We start from the raw sequence: 18,360 nt of genomic DNA on the forward strand, positions 1-18,360 counted from the left end.
ATCTAAGGTTCATGGACTATGGTGTCAGATTTCGGAGTTGACCCCTTCATGAAAGTTGTAAAGCTTGTCATTACGAGTGATTGTAATATTTTTTTTTTTTTTTACATTTTTCACATTTCTACATTAATTATTATTAATTTTACACTCAAATAAAAACACTATTCATGAGATTTGGAGGATTTTAAAAATCTAAACGACCATGTAACCATCGTCTAAGCATAGAGGATGCAATCACGAGCATTTATATTTGCTTTCACAATTTTTAGTCTTATACATTAATGATTATGAATTTCATTTATTATGAACTCCCTGAAAAATACTATTCATGAAGGTTTGCATGGTTTTAAAAATTCAAATGATGACGTACACATCCCAAAGCGTAGAACATGCGATTACAAGCATTTGCATATTTTTCACATTTTTCTCACTTATAAATTAATTATTTTAATTTTTTAATGTTTTTAGTATTTTTAAATTACTTGATATTTTTATTTTTAATGTGTTTTATAATTTTTTTTTAATCTCACTCTTTGCCTATAGTATACCATAAAAATAAATAAATAAATAAAGCTTAAATTTTAAAATTTGTATAAAATAATAATACAATAATAATTAATAAACAATATATACATATCCACTATATCTATTGTATTTTATAGTAAGTTTTTTTAGTTGTTCAAAAAATTAAAATCATCAAAATAACTTTTTCCTTATCGTGTCGAAATAGGTTACTTGCGTGTACTCTTGTTGCCACAGCCCGTCCCGAGATTTTATTTATCGAGGTTGTGAAATGACGAAAGTACCCTCGAAGGTTACTAAGGTACGTATGTGTGGCATATTATTAGTCCAAGTACATTCCTAAAGTTTTGGAAAGTTTGGATATGATTTAAAATGGGTTTATATTTTGTGTGGTTAGGGATTAAAGGATTGGAATTGGATGGTTTGGATAGACCACACACCCACACACACGGGATAACCCTCCATTCCCCCGTGCCCTCTCTCTCTCTTCCCTCACCGTTCTCTCTCACTCTCTCCCTCTCTAAAACGTACGGACGACACCATAAAACCCTGAAACTTTGTGGATCGAAGGTTGTGAAGGTACCATCGTGCTCGTGAGGACTCTACGAACTCAACCACACCCATTTCAGGTAAGAAATCTTTCAATTTCACATCCAAATCACAAGCACCGATTTTGGCACTGTTCATAAACTTTGTGTTGGTTCGTTTTTAGGATAATCCAAGCTCATAGTGAGCTTAGTGAGGCTCTAAGGAAACTCGGGGACGTACGTTTGAAGGTTTTGGACGTCGGGATCACGGTACATGAAGTTGGCCGGTTTTCTTGAGATTTCTCCGGTGAGATTTCGTAGTTTTTAAAGCCTTAAAGTAGTGTAACGTGATTCTACATGCTTAGGGCTTCATTTTGATATAAAATGCGTAGAAAATGTTTGAGAAACGAAGGAGAACAAGGCGTTTGAAAAATGCCCAGAATCCGGCCACTGGAAAACCCAATCCGGCGAGCCGAGGTAGGACACGCGCGCGTGGAGGGCGCGTGTACCCGTGCCCTTCTTGGCGCGTGGGGGCGCGTGACAAGCCCAAAATTATTTCTAAAAATTTGTCGACGTTCGTGACGTCGAGTAGGTCACTGTGGTATATTCATATACCCAATTTGAGCACCGTATGAGAAGTTATTAAGAATTGTTGGTTAGGTGCTTTAAATAACGTTTTATAGTTATTTCGCTTATAGGTGAAAATGTGAATTGACGATCTGACCGTTGGATCATCACCAAACTTTGATGCGTTGTAATACGTAATATTTGAGGATTATATGGACTTACGGATGGGGAATCCGATTTACGGATTTTCCAGAATTGGAGTTGTAAGTCCATAATATAGAATGTTAACCGTCACTTGGTTTTGATAATTGACGGAGATCCGACCGTTGGATGGTAAGGAAATTTTAGGATGTTGTTCTAGGGATATATTGTGGACCTCTGGAAGTTATGGATTGGAAATCTGAGTTGCAGATCTTCCGGATCGAACTGCGTAGTGACGTGTTTTATATAAGTTATATTCTATCGATATGATTCTGAGATTGGATTTGATTATTGTTCTAGGCGCCGATCATCATGACGTCTTGATGTGTTGTGCTAGGGAGTTGTAGGGCGAACTCCAGGTGAGTGGGCAGTATTTTCTGTTTATACCTATATGCTATTGAAATTCCCAGAAATTGAGTTTTAATGAAAGTATGTTTCTAAAATGCCATGCATGCATGATATGAATTATATGAATTGATAATTGATGCATATATATACGTGAATTGGTGCTGTGGACGCACAGGTAAGTATCAAGTGAGTTTTATGTTATTCATGTGCATTGTTGATGTGTATATTGTTGATAGCTCATAACCTGCAATCATGGTGTTAGTGCTTATATTATTCACCTCGCACCGCATGCTCACCTTGGATCCAAGTAGGTGCATGTCGTACAGACCATGTGAGGGTTCCGACATGTCGTATAGACCATGAGAGGGTTCCGACTGATAGGTGACCTTAGATTGTGTACACAGATGATTGATGAGAGAAGCACTAGAGCGTATTATTACACCATTCATGTCGTACAGACTACTTCAGGTAGTTCCGGCTTATCTGCGGTGTAGTGCCGTACAGGTCACCGAGGTGACTCCGGTTGGATTGGATATTGAGCTATAGAATTAACCGTACAGGACCAACTGCAGGGTCTCCGGTTGATTCCTTATTTCACCTGTTATATTGATGCATCCATATTCTGTTTTTGACATTATAGCATGGCATACTTTCTGGTTTTCAAGAAAGATTGACAATTTGAGATAAATGAAAAGTATATGCTATTATGCTATTTTCTGGGAAAGTATACAGGTTTTACAGCGAGGGGTTAGAAATGTTTTAAATGAAATGTTTTCGAAAAACTTTGTTTTACTGACCCACTCAATTTTGTTTTACGCCCCTCCAGGTTCAAGATAGCAGAGCTTTGGTGGCCACGAGGAATTCAACGGTGTTCTGACAGAATTCACAAATGTAGAATTCACCATCGGGCATTATATCTTAGTAATTGTATCTTTAAAGCTTCCGAACTGTGAAAATGGTTACGTCACTCTCACGTGACGGCCAGCATGCCCTCCTTCGGGACGGGGTGTGTCACTTGTGTAAACCTGTTAAGGACCCATTATTAACAGATTCTTATCGTGTGACCTAATAACGACCCGATTAGTTATCGTGTTGACTCAAAACCCGTTATTTTCATGTCGTTTACGTGTTGTGTAAGAAATTTTCCAGTCTACCTTTCCCCTTCCCCAAAACCCAAGCCCTCTCCCTAGTGACGGAGCCAGTATGGGGTCATTGGTTGTCCTTGACCCCAACAACTTCAAAAATTCCATGTATATTTGTTTGTATATTGTATTTGACCCCTTATAAACATTTAAGGCAAACTAAATTACAATCTCCTCCTATTTCTATTTTCTTGTATCACATTTGTCTTCCTTTTCTCTCTTTTTGTATGAAATATTTTGGTTAAAAAGTCTTGGCAGTCTTTAACATTACTTCACATATCCTGAATCCACCTTTCGACAAGCCTCTACAAATTAATGTCGACATCTATCGGCATCGTCATATGTTGACAAGAATTTAAATGTACCTACTAGATGCTCGACGAAATGGCCCAATAAAACTTTTTTGGTTGATATTATGATCTCATTATTTAAAAATTCTAATTACGCCACTGCCTCTCCCCCTGCCTAAACCCTAACCCACCTTACCCCTCCTCCCCATTACCCACCTTAACTAACCCATCCACCCTCCTACTCCGTACAAATTCACAAATATTAACACCACTTCACATATAAATCAAAACAATTTTGTAGTATAAAATTTCTAATATAAAAGAAATTAAATTTGAAGTGGTTTTAAATCATACATTTGGAATCGTCGAACCTTTTGTTCCATTACCTAATCCCTGAAAGTTTGTTTTTGGTGATTTTTGGCGTATGCGATCTCATAATATATTCAAACAAGTTTGACGGTTGGATTGTGGAAATTAATTTCGTAAACTGCATACCCTGTTAAAACAATAGAACTTAGAGTTTATTTTATACTTCTATTAAGTAGAACGTAAGATTTTGTGGTAACCACTAGTATAAATATTTTAAATTGATGATTGGATGTATTCTTTTAGGCTTAAGGAGTGTAATTGTAAAAAATCATCAAAATCAAAGGTAAAATAATCGTTAATTGTGATGATATGTTTCTAACTGTCTAAGGATTTCGTCTTGTTACTTAATCTAGAAAGTTGCATTTGGGTATTTTTGGCTTGTGCCATCTCAGAGTATATACCAACTACATTGATGGTTTGATTGCTGAAATTAATTTCGCAAACTGCGAAAATCATGAAGGAATCGAATATGGGAAAATGTCCCTCACCTTTGCCCGACGAATTGTGAACCCCAAAATCTAAATCCTAAATCGTAAAATTTGTCTTTGCCCGACGAATATTTTCACTTTAGCCAATGAACTTTCGTTGGGCAAAGTTACCCCCACCGACAAACTTGTTTTCCGTTGGGCAAAAGGTGGCATAATAAATGCCATTTTTCATCGCCTAAAGTCAAAACATTGACCCCTTTTGCCCGACAAAATATTTTATTCTGTCAGGTAAAGTTACTTTCGTCAAGCAAATGATAATTTGTGAAAGTGGTGCAAAAGGAGACAGGAGTGCGTGTTGAAATCATTCCCCTAGAATTATAATCAATATACAAATTACCCGTTCAATTTGTATTGTGTGTTAATAAACTGTAAAGTACTTATGGGTGCTTAAACTAGATATTTTGTTCATGATGGAATTGGATAACGTTTCATTTACTTATTTACAAACCCATCACTTAAGTTATAGAGGAATACTTGTAAAATCGAAAGGTTGTGATTCCACGCGATGAGCAATGCGATCCAATAACGAAAGCAAACAAAGCAATCCGTGTTGACCAATTCTAATTGTCACTTGGTCGATCGCTCTAAGAATCTTACAATAAATTCCATTTAACCGCCAGTGCAATTTAGCGCATTCCCCTTGTTTTTACCTTCAGGATCCTTTTGCATTATTGTTCTTCTCTGCGGACATGTGCTGGTATCTTTTCTGGGAGAGGACTAAAGTAATAAGTTGACGAAAACAGCCTCAAGTAATAATATATGGCCTGCACTACCAGGAGAAGAAAGCATACATACAATTAATCAATTCAAAGGCGAACTTAGCAGAGACAAATGTCTGTTGTAAGTTGAACTGGAGCTCGATATCGGAGAGTATAAATTATTACAAACGTTAGAAACCTTGTAACCAACATCACTAAACCACATTAACTTTCCTTTCATTTGCTCTGCATTGTTTTAGCAAGTTTGATAAAACGAAATCTTAAGCTTCCTGCATTACTTTCGGAAATGAATGTTGATTATCGCGACCAACCTCAGCAGTCCAGTGGTCCAGAGGCCTTTGTCACGGTGGAGAAGATGTTACTGCATGTAAGATAGTTACTCTCTTTGTATGGCACAAATTAATTTCGTTTATTATATAGCAAGATTCAATTGTTTGCTCACCTAGAACAACAACAACAAAGCCTTTTTCTTACTAAGTGGGGTCGGCTATATGAATCCTAGAATGTCATTACACTCGGTTCTGTGTCATGTCCTCCGTTAGATCCAAGTACTCTATGTCTTTTCTTAGAGTCTCTTCCAAAGTTTTCTTAGGTCTTCCTCTACCTCTTTAGCCCCGGACCTCTGTCTCATAGTCGCATCTTCTAACCGGAGCATCAGTAGGCCTTCATTGCACATGTCTAAACCATCATAACCGATTTTCTCTCATATTTCCTTCAATTTCGGCTACTCCTACTTTACCTCGGATATCCTCTTTCCTAATCTTATCATTTCTCGTGTGCCCACACATCCAACGAAGTATCCTCATCTCCGCTACACCCATTTTATGTACGTGTTGATGCCTCACCGCCCAACATTTTGTGCCATACAGCATCGCCGGCCTTATTGTTGTCTTATAAAATTTTCCCTTGAGCTTCAATGGCATACGACGGTCACACAACATGCCGGATGCACTCTTCTACTTCATTCATCCAACTTGTATTATGTGATTGAGGTCTCTATCTAATTCTCCGTTCTTTTGCAAGATAGATCCTAGGTAGCAAAAGCGGTCGCTCTTTGGTACTTCCTGATCTTCGATCCTCACCCCTAACTCATTTGGGCCTTCATTTGCACTGAACTTGCACTCCATATATTCTGTCTTTGATCGGCTGAGGCGAAGACCTTTAGATTCCAACACTTCTCTCCAAAGGTTAAGCTTTGCATTTACCCCTACATGAGTTTCATCTATCAACACTATATCGTCTGCGAAAAGCATACACCAAAGAATATTATCTTGAATATGTCCCGTTAACTCATTCATTACCAATGCAAAAAGGTAAGGACTTAAGGATGAGCCTTGATGTAACCCTACAATTATGGGGAAGCTTTCGGTTTGTCCTTCATGAGTTCTTAAGGCAGTCTTTACTCCATCATACATATCCTTTATAGCTTGGATATATGTTACTCATGCTCCTTTCTTCTCTAAAATCCTCCAAAAAATGTCTCTTGGGACCCTATCATACGCTTTTTCCAAATCTATAAAGACCATGTGTAAATCCATTTTCCTATCTCTATATCTTTCCATCAATCTTTGTAAGAGATAGATTGCGTCCATGGTTGAGCGCCCTGACATGAACCTGAATTGGTTGTCCGAAACCCGTGTCTCTTGCCTCAATCTATGCACAATTACTCTCTCCCAGAGTTTCATTGTATGACTCATTCGTTTAATACCCCTATAGTTCATGCAATTTTGTACGTCGCCCTTATTCTTGTAGATAGGCACCAAAGTACTCTTTCACCACTCATTTGGCATCTGTTTGCTCACCTGGGAAAATATTTTTCCATTTCTAATTATACTACTACAACTTCTTAGTTGTTAACTATTGGAACTGAAGCACTGATAGTGGATTAGCAACTTCATTATGTGCCACCAAAGCTAGTGCCTGCTGGTAATGTTTTGATATTGTAGTGTTGAAGAAAAAATCTTGCAAGTTCAGCATCCATACTCTAATCTTTAGTGCAGATGTACTACCTTTGTCAATCTTCATTAATAATTACATCAAGACCTATGTTGTGGAAGTTATAACTTTTTCATGCATATTTCACCACTCCAAGACCCATAGACAACATAGGGGATGAATTCTGTAGACAAGAAATATGTCTCACGAGCTTTAGTCAACTGATTTTTTACCCTTAGTCATACAAGTATCTTAAGTAGCTAAAATACCCTTAAAAGGAAACTCACCACATATGCTGTAGATGATAAATTTATTAAAATTTTAACGAAAATCAATAAAGGTGGTACATTCACACTAAAACATGAGTTGGGGTGATAATTGACTAGTTTTTTTTTTTTTTTGTTAGATGATATTTACCCTCACCCCCAATAGTGAAGATGGTTTTTCTCATTTTTTATACACACAGCAAACCGAATTGTTATTAATCGATCTTGTGGTGTAGGTTACATAACATGCTTTCTCCCATGCATCACCTTCGGCCAAATTGCTGAAACTGTGGATGAAGGACGAAGCTGTAAGTGTCACAAGAGCCCAAAAAATTCCTAAATACCCATGATTTAATTTCACTTTGAAACCATTGTATATGATCGATATCTCATATTTAGTTTGCGTGTATATATGACACTATGAGAGACCAATTCATTTTTTCTTTTGGTCATATGAGAGATATCTCATATTTAGTTTGTGTGTAAATATCTCATATTTAATTAGTTTGCGTGTATATATCAATGTTACTAATTCATGATTGTGGGTTGCATTTTATGATTTTAGCTTGCGTAAACCAAAGCACAGTGTACGGGTTGTTGTTCACGATTCAGTGCCATTGGTTCTACTCGTGGCTATATAGAGAGAAATTACGCCAAAAATTTGGTTTGCCGGAGGAGCCTTGTTCTGATTGCTGTGTTCATTTCTGGTTCTACGCATGTGCTCTTTGCCAAGAACATGCTGAGCTCAAACATAGAGGGTTCGACCCCTCCAAAGGTTCGTTTCTCTAATCCTAGATACATATATATCTCATCGCGAAGCATATAAAAGTAGTTATATATTACCTTAAATTTATCAACTATCAAACATCATTTTTGGAGATTGTTTTCGGAGCTGTAATAATTTTTCTTTTCATTTGTTTGTAGGTTGGACTGGGCCACCAACCGTTGCTCCACAGGTGCCTCCTTCCATGTTCAAATGATCTCCAACGCTTGGCAGAGGATGGTTCAATGGTTTGTGTTCTATGAATCATGGATGTTCACAAATTGTGTGTGCTCTTAATCTAGGATGTCATGAATCAAATATATAATATAATGTAGGAGGAAAATGTAAAGTGTGTACCGTGTTTTCTTGTTCAAATAATTTTTTTAAAACGACGGTTTACACTAAGAAAGAGGGGAATAAATTAGTCACAATCTTGTCATATCCAATATTCGAACCTAACACTCTCACATACAAGTAAAAATGTATATCACTAGAGCATAGTACAAAATAGCTTCTGCAAATAATATTAAGCAGTATAATTTTGAGACATTATTAATATATTTAGAACACTTCCCAACTAATTCAACAAATGCCTTAGACACCTTAATATCCGAGTGTACCCTTCAAATACTTTTGACACCTTAGTGTCATTTCAAATTTATCTCAACATTTTTTAACATTTCAAATAAGTACCCAACATTTTGAATTTATCACATATTTTTCCGTTAAATGTACATGTGGCAACAATAGGTCCCACTTATTTGCTTACTTGACCACTAAAATAATAATTTAAAAACTTCAGAAAAGGCATGAAGATGAAAAAATAAAAATAAATAAACAAATTCACAAATAAAATAGAAAACAAAAATGAAGATCGTGAAATCTCCTAACAAAGAAGAGGGTTAAGAACTCAGATAAGGTTTCAAGGAGCTTGTTTCCACTTATGTGATTTCTCAATCACTGATTTTCTGCTGGTAAAGTGTCTAGTTCTTCTTTGTGGACAGTTAAGATAGTGGGGCCGCATCATAGCAGTTCACACAATTTCAGCAACCTCCATGACCACCTTCTTGTTGTTGGCGGGTTGAGTTGTAAGGTGGAGTTTTTGTTTGTACGTTGAGTTTGGAGGTGATGGTCTAAATAGGTGATGGTGACCAGTACCTGGTGGAAGTCATGGTTTCATGACCTTCTATTGATGTTGGAGATAAAGTAAGCCTATTTAATTTAACATAAATCTAATTGGGGCTTAACGAATATAACATTTTTCAATAGGTGGTGTACTTGTTTGGAAAAAGTTGAGATTAATTTGGAATGATACAAAAAAATTAGGAGATTTTAGGTACTTAATCTTAAAAAAAATTATTAAACATTTTTAAAACATTAGAAGAGAAATGAAAAGGAAAAACTGAAACAAACCAACCAACGCTTCTTAATGTAATTTGATTGTGGGTTTTGGCCCACCTACACATAAAACAAAAACCCAAACAAACGAACTGACCCAGAAAGTGTACTGGGTGGTTTTATTATCACTACACAATTTACTAAAGGCAAATCCTACCTAAATTTTTTACTCTATAAAGAATTGTTTAATCTCCACATGAAATGAGGTAATCCTAGTATCATTATTCAGTCTTCAACAGCAACCAACTAAAAGCAGTGTAATGACTCAGTAGCCAACAACAAAAAATGGAGAAAATATCTTTTTATTTACGCTGATATTAAAAGTCTATCGTGAGTTCCGTTATTAGTATGTAACTGTTTAGGACCAAATTAATGGGTTTGGGCCGAGTTAGTTCTTTGATCGACCCATGATAGATTATTGGTCCATGGTGGAATTCTTGGCGCATAGAAGGATCTAGATTCAATGTGAAGTCTCGGCCCAGTTCGAGGTAGCTTGGCAGAGTCCAATATGATCAAGGATTCTAGTTCTTATGGATAAAAGATAAAATTTGTTGGAATTCCTTGGTAGAAAAGGATATGTTTTTTGAACGTATCAAGGGTTAGGAGTTCGTATGTAATCATAATCCCAGAGTTAGAAGAAGTGTTCGAAGCCTTATCCTGGTGTGAAAAGTATTATCGTTGAGTTTTAGTCTTGGAAGGTTTCCACCTTGGTTATTACCATAAATAAGAGAGGACGTACAACGTTCAACGCTCTCTCTAAACACACAAACAAATCTATCTTGTACAATCCCTCGCTTTACGCGAAATCTCTCTATAGAAAACACTAACGATTCTAACCTTGTTGAGCACACCTTCACTTAGTCTTAATAGCACTATGGTTGATAAACGGCAACACCTTCAGTTAGTCTTAATAGTACTAGAGTCGTAGAATTAGGCGTCCGAGAAGCACCTTCAGGTACACTACTATTGGAAATTTTGAGTAGAAATTTCATTGTTCCACATTGGTCAATACCAAAAGGTTTCCTCACTTTATAAGGTTTTGTCATTTATAAAAAGTGATTGGAGTGATGAACTTTGGAGAATAAAATTGGGCTCACCCTTAAGGTTGGGCTTTGGGGTGTATTAATTAATTGATAATTAATATATAATTAATTATCAAAAGATGGGCTTAGGCTCTAATAATTAAATTATTTAATTAATTATTTTTGGATTCAATTAATTATTTTTAATTAATTATTTATTTTTTACCAACAAACTCATCTTTTCAGATGAAGTCTGAAGTGTGGTGAAAAAACGTAAAGAGCAAACACCTCTTTGAGAAGATGTCTCCTAATAGATGCATCCCTTCTCCATACATGTTGCGAACATGCATAATCATATTATATATACATCCATCTGTTTGGCATTTAGAACACAGAAAAATATAATTCTCCTTCTACAATCCAAAGCATTCTTACTGAGAGAACCACTTCACCAGAAGTTAAGTTGGAATTTTAACTTGATCGTTGAATCCTTGTGAAGCAGACGTCCGTAGAACTACAAGCACTGAGTAGGGACGAAATTTCTGTTTCAAGGATATTGAGGGACGCAAGCCTCGATCTTTTGTTTATCTGCTTAATTATTATTATATTCTGTAAAATATTTATTCGCATTTATTATTAGCATATATAAATTTGTCACATATTGTTGATATGATCCAACAATCTTGAAACATAAATGGATCAACAATCAATTACTGTGAATGGCACTGTACCGAAATACTTTGAAAAGACTGAGAAATTCAAAGGGTTGGATTTCAAGACATGGCAACAAAAGTTGTTGTTTTTCCTGACGACTATGAATCTCGCTCTTGTTTTCAAGGAAGAAGCTCCGAAGTCTAATGAGAATCCAATGACAGAAGAGACTGTCATGGCAATGGAAGCTTGGAATCATTTAGAGTTTTGTTGCAGGAACTATATTCTGAATAGTTTAGATGACAATTTGTACAACATTTATTCTTTGTGCAAGACTACAAAGGAGTTGTGGGAATCCCTGGAGAAAAGTATAAGATTGATGATGCTGGTTCAAAGAAATTTGTTATCGGTAAGTTCCTCAAATATACTTTGGTGGATTCGAAATCTACTGTTTCTCAGGTCGAAGAAATCCAAAAATTGATCTATGAACTGCATTCCGAAGGATGCAAGATCAATGAGCATTTCCAAGTTGGGGCGATAATTGAAAAATTACCAACTTCCTGGAATGACTACAAAATTTATCTCAAGCACAAGCGTCGTAAGATGAATAAGGAGGATTTGGTTCTGAGGCTAAGAGTGGAAGAAGACCACAAAAAGGCAGACCGTTCTGGTGGGTTTGCTGCCCTTGAAGCCAATGCGAATTATGTTGAGGGAGGAAACTCCAAGGCCAAGTCGAAGAAGAATAAGGCTCCGAAAACCAAGCAGTTTGTACAATCTGCCCTTGCTCCTAAAGGAAAAAACTTGAAGAAGATTAAGGGTGCCTGCTATGTGTGTGGCAAATCTGGTCACAAGGCACAAGATTGTTATCATCGCAAGGATGTAAATCATGCCAACGAAAACAACAACAACCATGCTAACATGGCAATCACCGATTAAGAGTTGGCTAATGTTGTGTCCGAGGTTAACATGGTCTCGAATATGAATGAATGGCTGATGGATACTGGTGTTACCAAGCACATCTACGCTGACAGAAATCTGTTCACTGAATACCATCATGCTGCCCCTGGAGAAAAGCTGTATATGGGCAATTCTACTTCATTTGCGGTGGAGGGGAAAGGCAAAGTGGTACTTAAATTCACACTTAGAAAGAGTCTCACCTTGCTGAATGTGTTGCATGTTCCTGAAATAAGGAAGAACTTGGTTTCTGGACCTATTATGATTGCTAAGGGCTTTAAACTTGTATTTGAATCCAACAAATTTGTACTTACCAAGGGTGGGATGTTTGTTGGAAGGGGTTATGTGGCTGATGGCCTTGTAAAACTCAATGTAATTGCAGTTGATGATGCTAATAAAATAAATGCTTCTACTTATATTGTTAAGTCTTCTAATATTTGGCATGCTAGATTAGGAAATGTTAATTTTCATTTTATGCAAAGAATGGTTAAATTAGAATTATTACCTAAATTCGAAATTGATTTTAATCATAAGTGTGAAACATATACTGAATTGAAATTTGCTAGGCAAACGAGAAAGTCAAGTTTGGAAAGATCAAATGAATTACTTGGATTAATTTATAGTGATCTTTGTGACTTTAAATCCACACCAACTCGTGGAGGAAAGAATTATTATGTCACTTTTATTGATGATTGTAGTAAGTTTTGCTATTTTTATTTGATTCATAGCAAGGACGAAACTTTGAATATGTTTAAGACATATAAAGCTAAAGTTGAAAATTAACTTGAGAGAAAAATCAAAGCACTTAGATCTGATAGAGGAGGAAAGTATGAGTCTACTGCCTTCTCATATTTTTGTGCACAACATCGAATTATACATCAAACAACGGCTCCATACACACCACAACAAAATGGTGTTGCCGAAAGAAAAAATATAAATTCAAGGATATAATTAATTCTATGTTAAATAGTTCTGGGCTTCCACACAGTTTGTGGGGTGAATCTTTACTTACTGCAAATGCCATATTAAATAAGGTTCCTCAAAAGAAGATGGACAAGTCACCTTATGAACTATGGAAATGACATAAACCCACTTATAAAACTCTAAAAGTGTGGGGTTGCTTAGCGAAAGTGCAAGTTCTGTTACCAAAAAGAACAAAACTAGGAGCTAAAATTATTGATTATGTATTCATTGGATATGCAAATAATATTGCTGGTTATAGGTTCCTTGTTGTAAAATCTTAGATTTCTGATATTCGTGTTAACACTATATTAGATTCGACAGATGCATAATTCTTTGAGGATATATTTCCTTACAAAGAAAAAGAATCTGGTTCTAATACAAAGAGGATTCATGATCATAGTCATGATGAGGCCTCTTCTTCTGGTGTCCATGAAAATGATGTGGAACCAAGAAGAGGAAAAAGAATCAAAGTTTCTAAAAATTTTGGACCAGATTTCATAGCTTTCTTGTCCGAGAATGAACCTAGAACTTTTAAAGAAGCAATGTCTTCTTCCGAGGCTCCTTTTTGGAAGAAAACAATTAAAAGTGAAATGGAATCCATTATGGAAAATAACACATGGGAATTGGTTGATTTACATCCCGGTATTAAACCAATTGGTCATAAATGAATTTTCAAGAAGAAACTTAAGGCGGATGGAACCATTGATAAGTTCAAGGCACGTTTAGTAGCCAAAGGTTATCGCCAAAAGGAAGGGTTGGATTATTTCGGCACCTATTCTCCAGTTTCTCGCATAACGTCAATTAGGACGTTAATAGTGATTGTGGTTGTATACAACTTTGATATACATCAGATGGATGTAAAAACAACATTTTTAAATGGAGAACTAGATGAAGAAATATACATGGAACAACATGAAGGGTTCGTGCTTAAAGGACAAGAAAACAAAGTGTGCAAATTAGTTAAGTCATTATATGGACTTAAACAAGCATCAAAACAATGGCACAAGAAATTTGATCAAACTTTGTCGACACATGGGTTCAAAATAAATGAATTTGATAAATGTGTCTACATTAAGAGTAATGATAAAACTTGTGTTATTGTCTGTTTGTATGAGGATGATATGCTCATAATGGGAACTGATAAGGATGTAATAAACAAAACAAAGAAAATGTTGAATTCAAGTTTTGTTGGTCAAGCTGATGTCATTCTAGGAATTCAAATTAAGAGAAATAGTGAAAGATATGTCCTTATGCAGTCCCATTATGCAGAAAAAATATTACAAAGGTTTGGTCAATTTGACTGCAAACCTGCTGCAACTCCTTTTGATGTTGGATGCAAGTTGGAGAAAAATAAAGGCAATGTCATATCTCAACTTGAATATTCTCAAGTAATTAAAAGTCTAATGTACTTGATGAATTCAACTAGGCCTGACTTAGCTTATGCGGTAAGTAGGCTTAGTAGATATACAAGTAATCCAGCACAAGAGCATTGGGATGCTTTAGTAAGAGGGTTAAAGTATTTGAAAAATACACTTGACTACGAATTACACTACACAAAATATCCACCTGTTGTAGAAGGCTTCAGTGATGCTAATTGGATTTCTGACACTACAGAATCCAAATCGACAAGTGGATATGCTTTTACCTTTGGAGGAGCAACAATATCTTGGAAATCCTCTAAACATAAATGTATAGCTCGTTCCATCATGGAGTCAGAGTTTATAGCTTTAGACTTGGCTGGAAAAGAAGCCGAGTGACTCAAACGTTTTCTGGAGGATATTCCAGTGTGGCCAAAGCCTGTAACTGCTATATGTATACATTGTGACAGTATGGCCGTGCAATCAAGGGCCAAAAGTTATGTATACAATGGAAAGTCGTGACACATCAGGCGTCGACATAATACTCTTAAGAAGTTGCTCTCCAATTGATAGAAGCATATTTATGCGCCTTAGTTAGCTAGTTCTTATGCATTTTTGTTATGTTTTCTAAGTTAAAATAGACGTTTAAGCTACTTTCATGTGTTTTCAGGTTTAAAGGGCATATTACCTAAAATGATGCAATTTGGAGCTTTTGGAGCAAAAGTGAGCATGGATTGGAAAGTTAGAAGGCACAAAGAAGGGTTCTAGAACATTTTCTCATCCTTGCCGTGGGTTGGGCCTTATTTTCTCTTGGTTTTGGGCTTTCTAGAAGCCCTATCTACATCCCCTAAACCTGCCGCACCTATCCCCTTTCTAGAACTTGTTTTCCTTGCCTTGCAAGGCATTCTAGAAGCCCTATCCATATCATCTAAACCTGCCGCACCTTTGTGGACCTTTTCTCTTGTGGATTCTGATTTCTAAGCCTATTTCATTATGGATTTGGGTTATTCAAGTCCATATCTGATTTACCTAGGGTTTTAAGTGCCTATATATACTCATTATAACCCCTTGGCCGAATTACCACCTCCCATATTCATTCTACACTCCAGAAATCCACCCTTGTGCTTTGCCGCAGCTTTCCACCACCATTCTCTCTAATTCCAGCCAGAAATCATCCCTTGCCGCACCACCCATCAACCCTAAACCTTTCCATACCATTCCCCATCCATTCTACACCATAAATACCACCCAAAACCTGTTCTAAACTTCTCTGCCGCGGCAAGGAGGAAGGAGAAATCGTTGATGCGCTTGCTGCCAAGTTGGAGCGTTCTAGGTGTTTTCTTTCTTTGGATTTTAATTTCTAAATTTATGTATCTTTGCTTTGCGAGTATGAGGAACTAAACCCCCCTAGGCTAGGGGGGATTCAAAACCATGTTTATGCTTGCTATATGATTTGATTACTTCTAATTGCGTTTCATAAGTTGTGAATTCAATTTACTTATCTACAAGAATTAAAACTGATTTGTGTATGTTGGTTGAGGGTCGACACTTAATTTGCATGCATGAATTTGATGCTAGAGTATAAGGGAGTTTCACCTAATCGTCATGAACTTATATTCACAGGTAGTAAAGGTTGTTGATCACAATCGTGTTAAGTAAATTCTTGGCATAAGTTTCATGCAATTCATAGTAACAAGTGCCTCGCCAATGCTTATGATTTTCATAGAACTTAATGATCTTTGCTTGTATCTTTGTTATGCAATTCATGCAGGGAACTTGTGAGGAATGCTTTGGGTTGTCGTATGCAATTCATCCAATTCGATAACTTTAGGAAAATCTGAGGGTTAATTAGTGCAATTCACGGTTAATCTGGGGCGTTGGGAATTCATGGTTTATTGAGAAGTAATTGGAAATCGTTTCGTATGCAAGTGTGACATGTGTGGAGAAGAACCCTTTAGCTAGTTTTCCATCCATTAACTTTAGCCAAATTCGTTTTAAAATCTGTTCAAGTTATAAAGTTTCTGTTTTGTTTTTAAATTCGTCTAAAATCAATCCCCCTTTATCTTGTTGAGTCATCTTAGTTAGAAGTCAATTTAGTTTGTGTTTTTAAGTGTCTTGAGTCAAGTTATAACCCAATTTCGTCCAGATTAGTGATAGGTGTTCGAACTGCCCAAATTGTGATTTTAAGGCTGTTTTGAGTGTTTCTGGGCTGTTTTGAGTCTTTTGGTTTGTTTTAGTGTTTTAGAGTTTAGTTTTGCATTCTTTGAGTCTAGTTTAGTGTTTTAAACTTTGTTTTTACGTTTTTGAGTCAGTTTTAAGTGATTTAGCAATCCCTCCTAATCTCCGGCCTAGAACGATCCCTACTTACATACTTTGCTACAATTGATAAAAAGAGGGTTTAATTTGTATGCTTATATATTTCGCATCACCAATGGAATAATATCCATTGATTATGTAAAGTCAAAGGAAAATATAGCTGATCCTTTGACAAAAGGCCTACCAAGATAGCAAATATTATTTACATCGAGGGGAATGGGTTTTAAGCCAATTCAATGAATCAGATTGGACATAAACCTAACCTAGCTGATTGGAGATCCCATGGTCTAGGTTCAATAGGCAAACTGGTTGAGTTTGATTCAAAAGTTGAACACAAAAATTACTCATTCCTATGATAAAATGTGTGTTGTCTGTTGAAGTTCGAGGGGTTATGTTTTATACATTTAATGACATTAATATCTTGTTATCAAAAGGAATATGGCAGACTATTCTTAATTAATGTCACCTATATAGGAGTAAATGGGGCCGCATTTATGAGAATTGAAATGGTTACATTCTCTAAAGCTCCTACAAAATCCGAGATCTATTCAGGGCCAAAATGAACACAACCATATGAATTGACGTGTGGCAAACATGATATGTGTGTAGCATATTGTCTCGGTTTACTATTGCGGTGAATAGTTCAAGATCTTCCACATCCATTGCGTCACCAAGTAAACCCGATGTGTTTTCGCTAAGGTAGGTTCAAGTCCAAAAGACACTTCACCCAATGTATATCATATCTCTTCTCTCAGTTTTAGGTAGCCTAGTCATACATGTGCATTCAAATGTGGGGTGTTATAAGTAAATTGGTGGTGTTTGAATTTAATTTCAACTCAAATTTGGGGTATTGTTGGAAATTTTGAGTAGAAATTTCATTGTCCGACATTGGTCACTACCAAAAGGTTTCCTCACTTTATAAGGCTTTGTCCCTTATAGAGAGTGATTGGAGTGATGGACCTTGCAGAATAAAATTGGGCTCACCCTTGGGGTTGGGCTTTGGGGTGTACTAATTAATTATCAAAAGATGGGCTCAGGCACTAATAATTAAATTATTTAATTAATTATTTTCATATTTAATTAATTATTTTTAATTATTTTTGAATTTAATTATTTATTTTTTTACCAACAAACTCATCCTTTCAGATAAAGTCTGAAGTGCGGTGAAAGAACATAGAGAGCAAACACCCCTCTAAGAAGATGTCTCCCAACAGATGCATCCCTTCTCCATACCTGTTGCGAACAGGCATAATCATATTATATATACATCCATCTGCATGTGACACACCCTAATTCGAAATGTCCACTAAGACTCTGAATCGAGCTGTGCTGGCCGAAACTTGGAAGGTGACGAAGCCATAAAGTGTAGTGATGTGGAAAATGTGAATAAATTTAAACCTAAAAGTGCCTAAATACAAGAGAGCGCTGGGATCGAGAATGAACTCATTTCACACGTGATGTCAGAGCATAAGTAAAGTACAGTAAGATAAAATAAGGATTATAACCTCAAAGGTAGCCATCTATACTGAGATTTGCCAAGAATCTTCTTCGTTAAGAAAGCTCA

General features: G+C 36.3%; 1 long non-coding RNA gene across 1 annotated transcript; it reads left to right on the forward strand.

Annotated features, from left to right (window-relative positions):
* Window positions 1-1,060: 1,060 nt before the first annotated feature.
* LOC139192646 (uncharacterized) lies at window positions 1,061-3,471 on the forward strand. Its single transcript, XR_011576879.1, has 4 exons — window positions 1,061-1,148; window positions 1,232-1,353; window positions 2,115-2,173; window positions 2,989-3,471. It is a non-coding gene; the product is annotated as an uncharacterized lncRNA (long non-coding RNA).
* The last annotated feature ends 14,889 nt before the right edge of the window (window positions 3,472-18,360 follow it).

This window comes from Malus domestica, chromosome 16 (assembly GCF_042453785.1).
Source record: "Malus domestica chromosome 16, GDT2T_hap1".
Lineage (NCBI taxonomy): Eukaryota > Viridiplantae > Streptophyta > Magnoliopsida > Rosales > Rosaceae > Malus > Malus domestica.